The following is a 6,476-nucleotide window of genomic DNA, read 5'->3' on the forward strand; positions in this document are numbered from 1 at the left end:
CTCCTGTTGGGCGTGCAGGATGGATCCCGGTCCGGCGCATGCGGGAGTCTGTCTGACTGTCTATCCCCGTTTCCAGCTTCAGAAAAATACAAAAAAAAAAAAACAGAAACAAACGAACAAAAATAAAACCCAAAACTGAGACACATAGCTTAAAAAAGGAGGAAACAGAGGGAAACATATAGAATATCACCAAAAACAACAGACACCGACATAAAGAAAAAGAACCAAAGGAGGTCTAGAGCTACCAGAAAACAAAAGATAAAATGGCTATAGAAAATTCTCATATAGCAACAATTAACCTAAATCTAAATGGACTAAATTCACCAATAAAGAGACACAGAGTAGCAGATTGGATTAAAAAACAAAACCCGAAGATATGCTGTCTTCAGAAAACACACCTAAGCTGTAAAGCAGGGGTCCCCAAACTTTTTACACAGGGGGCCAGTTCACTGTCCCTCAGACCATTGGAGGGCCGGACTATAAAATAATCTATGAACAAATCCCTTTGCACACTGCACATATCTTTTTTTTTTTTCTTTTCTTTTCTGAAGTTGGAAATGGGGAGGCAGTCAGACGGACTACTGCATGCTCCCGACCGGGATCCACCCAGCATGCCCACCAGGGGCTGATGCTCTGCCCATCTTGGGGCGTTGCTCTGCTGCAATCAGAGCCATTCTAGCGCCTGAGGCAGAGGCCACAGAGCCATCCCCAGCGCCCGGGCCATCTTTTGCTCCAATTGAGCCTCGCCTGCAGGAGGGGAAGAGAGAGACAGAGAGGAAGGAGAGGGGGAGGGGTGGAGAAGCAGATGGGTGCCTCTCCTGTGTGCCCTGGCCGGGAATCGAACCAGGGACTCCCGCATGCCAGGCCGACGCTCCACCACCGAGCCAATCAGCCAGGGCCTGCACATATCTTATTTTAAAGTAAAAAAACAAAACGGGAACAAATACAATATTTAAAATAAAGAACAAGTAAATTTGAATCAACAAACTGACCAGTATTTCAATGGGAACTATGCTCCTCTCACTGACCACCATTGAAAGAGGTGCCCCTTCCGGAAGTGCGGCAGGGGCCAGATAAATGGCCTCGGGGGCCGCATGCGGCCCGAGGGCCGTAGTTTGGGGACCCCTGCTGTAAAGACATAGTTAGGCTCAAAGTGAAAGGGTGAAAAATGATTCTCCAAGAAAATACCATCCAAAGAAAAGCAGGTGTTGCCATACTTATATCTGACAAAACATATTTCAAGGTAACAAGACAAAGATGAACATTTTATAATAATAAAGGTGACACTATATTAAGAAGACATAACACTTTTTAATATATATGCACACAATCAGGGAGCATTGAAATGTATAAAGCAACAATCAACAAAACAAACGGGAGCAACACACAAAAACAATACACTTAAAAAAATTATACATCATGATCAAGTGAGATTTATTCCAGGATCACAAGGATAGTTCAAGATATACAAATCAATCAATGTAATACAAAACAAAGGGCAAAAATTATATAATCTTATCAATGGATGCAGAAAAATACATTTGATAAACTATAACATCCATTTATGATTACAATACTAAAAAAAATATATGTATAGAAGAAAAGTACCTCAAAATAATAAAGGTCATAGATGACACACTCTCAGCCATTATTATGCTTAATGGTGAGAAACTGAAAGCTTTTCTTCTATAATTAGGAACAAGATAAAAATGCCCACTCTTACTCAAATCATCATAGTTTTGGAAGTCCTAGTCAGAGCAATTAGGCAAGAGAAGGAAATAAAAGGCTTCCAAATTGAGAATAAAAAAGCAGAAGTGCCACTTTTTTCAGATGACATGATTCTGCACATATAAAGCCCTAAAAACTCCACCAAAGAACTATTAGAAACAATAAACAAAAACTATAAAATTGCAGGATACAAAATCAATGCACCAAAATCCACTGCTTCCCTATAAACTAGCAATGAAACTTTATAAAAAGAAATAGCTGACCTGTGGTGACACAGTGGATAAAGCGTCGACCTGGAAATGCTGAGGTCGCCGGTTCGAAACCCTGGGCTTGCCTGGTCAAGGCACATATGGGAGTTGATGCTTCTAGCTCCTCCCCCTTCTCTCTCTCTCTCTCTCTCTCTCTCTCTTTCCTCTCTCTCCCTCTCTGTCTCTCTCTCCTCTCTAAAAATGAATAAATAAAAGAAAGAAAGAAAGAAAGTTTAAAAAAAAAGAAATAAAATTTTGCAATTGCAACCCAATAAACAAAATACCTAAGAATAAACTTAATAAAGGATGTGAAAACTTATATACTGAAAATTATAAAGCATTATTAAAAGATATTGAAAAATACACAATTAAATGGAAAGATATTTTGTGTTAAATTGGAAAAAATAGCATAATTGAAATGATCATATTACCCAAAGCTTACATAGTTAATGCAATACCCATCAAAATTCCAATGTCACTTGTTAAATGAATAGAACCAAAAATTATCAGATTTTTATGGAACCATGAAAGACCTAGAATAGTCAAAGCCATACTGAAAAAAAAAAGTTGGAGGTGTTACACTTATCTGATTTTAAATTATACTATAGAGCTACAATGATCAAAACAGCATGGTATTGCAGAAAAGCAGACACATAGCCCAATGGAACAGAGTCCAGAAATAAAACCACATGTATATGTGCAAACAATTTTTAACAAAAGAACCACAAAACAGATAATGGAGAAAAGAAAGCCTCTTCAACAAACGGTGCTGGGAAAATTGAAAAGCCACATGCAAAAGAATGAAACTAGATTATTGTTTGTCCCCTTGTACAAAAATTAATTCAAAATGGATTAAAGATCCAACTACAAGATTTGAAACAATAAATTACATAGAAGAAAATATAGGTACAGAACTTATGGACCTTGGTCTTAGAGAATATTTTATGTTTGTCCTCAAAGGCAAGGAATGTAAAGGCAAAAATAAATAAATAGGTCTATACCAAACCAAAAAGCTTATGCAAAACAAACCACCAACAAAGCAAAAAGGCAACCAACCAAATGAGAGATATTTGCAAACAACTCCAACAAATATCCAAAATACATAAAGAATTCATACAACTCATCACCAAACAAACAATCCAATTAAAAAATGGGCAGAGGACTCAAATAGACGCCTCTCTTAATAAGGCATACAAACTGCTCACAAATATATAAAATGATGTTTAATTTTACTTGCTATTAGGGAAATGCAAATCAAAACTACAATGAGATACCACCTCACACCTGTTAGGATAGCTCTTATTAACAAGACAGGTAATTAATTACAAGTGTTGGAAAAGTTATGGAGAAAAAGGAACCTTCATTCACTGCTAGTGGTAATGTAAACTGGTACAGCCACTGTAGAAAACAGTATTACGGTTCCTCAAAAAATTAAGAATAGAGTTACCATATGACTCAGCAATACTTTTTCTAGGTATCTATCAGAAAATTTGAAAACATTTATTTGTAAAATTACGTGCACCCTTAAGTTCATTGCAGCACAGTGGACAAAACATGGAAACAATCAAAGTATTCTTCAATAGAAGATTGGATAAAGAAGATGTGCTACATACATACTATGTATTACTCCTCAATCATAAGAAAGATGAAATAATGTCATTTGTGACAACAGGGATGGACTTTGATATAATTACGCTAAGCAAAATAAGTCAGTCAGAAAAAGCTAAGAACCACATGAATTCATACATATGTGGGTGATATAAAACTGAAACTCATAGACACAGAAAACAGTATGGTGGTTACCAGAGGAAAGGGGGTAGGGGTAATAAAGGGTAAAGGGGGCCAAATATATCATGACAGGAGGTGATTTTGATTTTGGATAGTGGAAACAAAATGGAATATAGAAATCATGTATCCGGCCCTGGCTGGTTGGCCCAGTGGTAGAGCGTCGGCCTGGCGTGCGGGGAACTCGGGTTCGATTCCCGGCCAGGGCAAATAGGAGAAGCGCCCATTTGCTTCTCCAGCCCCCCCTCCTTCCTCTCTGTCTCTCTCTTCCTCTCCCGCAGCCAAGGCTGCATTGGAGCAAAGATGGCCCGGGCGCTGGGGATGGCTCCTTGGCCTCTGCCCCAGGTGGTAGAGTGGCTCTGGTCACAGCAGAGCGACGCCCCGGAGGGGCAGAGCATCGCCCCCTGGTGGGCAGAGCGTTGCCCCTGGTGGGCGTGCCAGGTGGATCCGGGTCGGGCGCATGCGGGCGTCTGTCTGACGGTCTCTCCCCGTTTCCAGTTTCAGAAAAATACAAAAAAAAAAAAAAAAAAAAAAGAAATCATGTATCCTAGAAATGTACAACTGAAACCTATATGACTCTATTAACCAATGTCACCCCAGTAATTTTAATTTAAAATGAACAGAATGAGGTATCACCTCAAAAAGATTATAAATAGATCCTGACTATGTGACTGAATTGCTGCAATCTCATGATAAAACTTGAAGGGATGAGGGGTTACTTCTAATTTACGGGAAAAGAAAGGGACAGACAGACAGGAAGGGAGATGAGAAGTATCAGTTCTTCATTGTGGCACCTTAGTTGTTTATTGATTGCTTTCTCATATGTGCCTTGACCAGAGGCCTACAGCAGGGTGAGTGATCCCACACTCAAGCCAGTGACTCCTCGCTCAAGCTGGTAAACCCATCCTCCAGCTGGATGAACTTGCGTACAAGCCGGTGACCTCAGGGTTTCAAACCTGGGTCCTCTGCATCACAGTTGATGCTCTATCCACTGCACCACCATCTGGTCAGACATCACAGGATTTCTTGTAAAAACCATATTAGTGATTCCTTTGAGAGGGTTTTGCAATCTTCTCACACGCATTCATTGTGAGAAGGATTGTAGGGGTTTTTTTTGTTTATTTGTTTTTAGAGAGTCAGAGAGAGGGATAGATAAGGACAGACAGACAGGAATGGAGAGAGATGAGAAGCATCAATCATCAGTTTTTTGCTGCAACACCTTATTTGTTCATTGATTGCTCTCTCATATGTGCCTTGACCGGGGGCCTTCAGCAGACCAAGTAACTCCTTGCTGGAGCCAGCGACCTTGGGTCCAAGCTGGTGAGCTTTTTGCTCAAGCCAGATGAGCCCGTGCTCAAGCTGGCAACCTCGGGGTCTTGAACCTGGGTCCTTCCGCATCCCAGTCCGACGCTCTATCCACTGCACCACTGCCTGGTCAGGCTGTAGGTTTTTTTATTTTATTTATTTTTTATTTTATTTATTTTATTTTTTTTGTATTTTTCTGAAGCTGGAAACGAGGAGAGACAGTCAGACAGACTCCCGCATGCGCCCGACTGGGATCCACCTGGCACGCCCACCAGGGGTGACGCTCTGCCCACCAGGGGGCGATGCTCTGCCCCTCCGGGGTGTCGCTCTGTTGCAACCAGAGCCATTCTAGCACCTGGGGCAGAGGCCAAGGAGCCATCCCCAGCGCCCAGGCCATCTTTGCTCCAATGTAGCCTTGGCTGCGGGAGGGGAAGAGAGAGACAGAGAGGAAGGAGAGGGAGAGGGGTGGAGAAGCAAATGGGCGCTTCTCCTGTGTGCCCTGGCCGGGAATCGAACCCGGGACCTCTGCACTCCAGGCCGACGCTCTACCACTGAGCCAACCGGCCAGGGCCGCTGTAGGTTTTTTTAGCATAATAATTGGCACATAGTAGGTGTTTAATAAATTTTTCATTGATAAGGAAATTAAAACTTTCTACCAAGTACTAAAATTTCTTAGAAAATTGTGCTGGCAAATATGAGTTCTTAACTATAGGTTTTCTCTAAGAGTAAAACATAGACAGTGACTCAGATGGGACCACTCGTAGTAAGCTCATCCTGTCATTTTGCTCCTTTGGCATTCTTTTTCTCCTTCGATTAGAGACAAAATTAATGAAACAAAACTTAAGTTCAAATATTAGTGTTAAATATTAGAATATTAGTGATTAGCATACTAATAAATAATATAAGCATTAGTACTAAATATTAAAAATGAGTATCCAAACACTACAGGCTCTGGAATAATGTAGTTTTGATCAACACCGTTTTGTTACAATGTTGATGAGATGCTCTAGTAACGTAACTCCTGTTTATATCAATTAGCCTATGACGAAATTAGTTCACATACGTGGTTCCCTCCCAGTTCCAGGAACCTAATGATGAAGGTAAGTGGGAACTCATTCTAGATATCTAACAGCCTTAGAGCAGTGATTTTCAACCTTTTTTGAGCCGCGGCACATTTTTTACATTTACAAAATCCTGGGGTACACCACCCACCAAAATGACACAAAATGACACTCTAACACAGTACATATTATACATATAGTTAATAATATAGTTTCTAAATGTATTTATACTCACACTTGACCATGTCTCATGGCACACTCTGAGAAGGACTGGTGTCCTAAAGCAAAAAATAATTTCAGAAAATACAAACCATTATTTCCTCAGTGGTCATGCATGTGTTCCTTCTTT

At 40.5% G+C, this 6,476-nt stretch overlaps 1 non-coding gene across 1 annotated transcript; it reads right to left on the reverse strand.

The window, feature by feature from the left end:
* Nucleotides 1-5,561: 5,561 nt before the first annotated feature.
* On the reverse strand, nucleotides 5,562-5,637 carry TRNAS-GGA (transfer RNA serine (anticodon GGA)). The gene has a single exon. It is a non-coding gene; the product is annotated as a tRNA-Ser (tRNA).
* Nucleotides 5,638-6,476: the final 839 nt, after the last annotated feature.

Source organism: Saccopteryx bilineata, chromosome 6, assembly GCF_036850765.1.
Source record: "Saccopteryx bilineata isolate mSacBil1 chromosome 6, mSacBil1_pri_phased_curated, whole genome shotgun sequence".
NCBI classification, from domain to species: Eukaryota; Metazoa; Chordata; class Mammalia; order Chiroptera; family Emballonuridae; genus Saccopteryx; species Saccopteryx bilineata.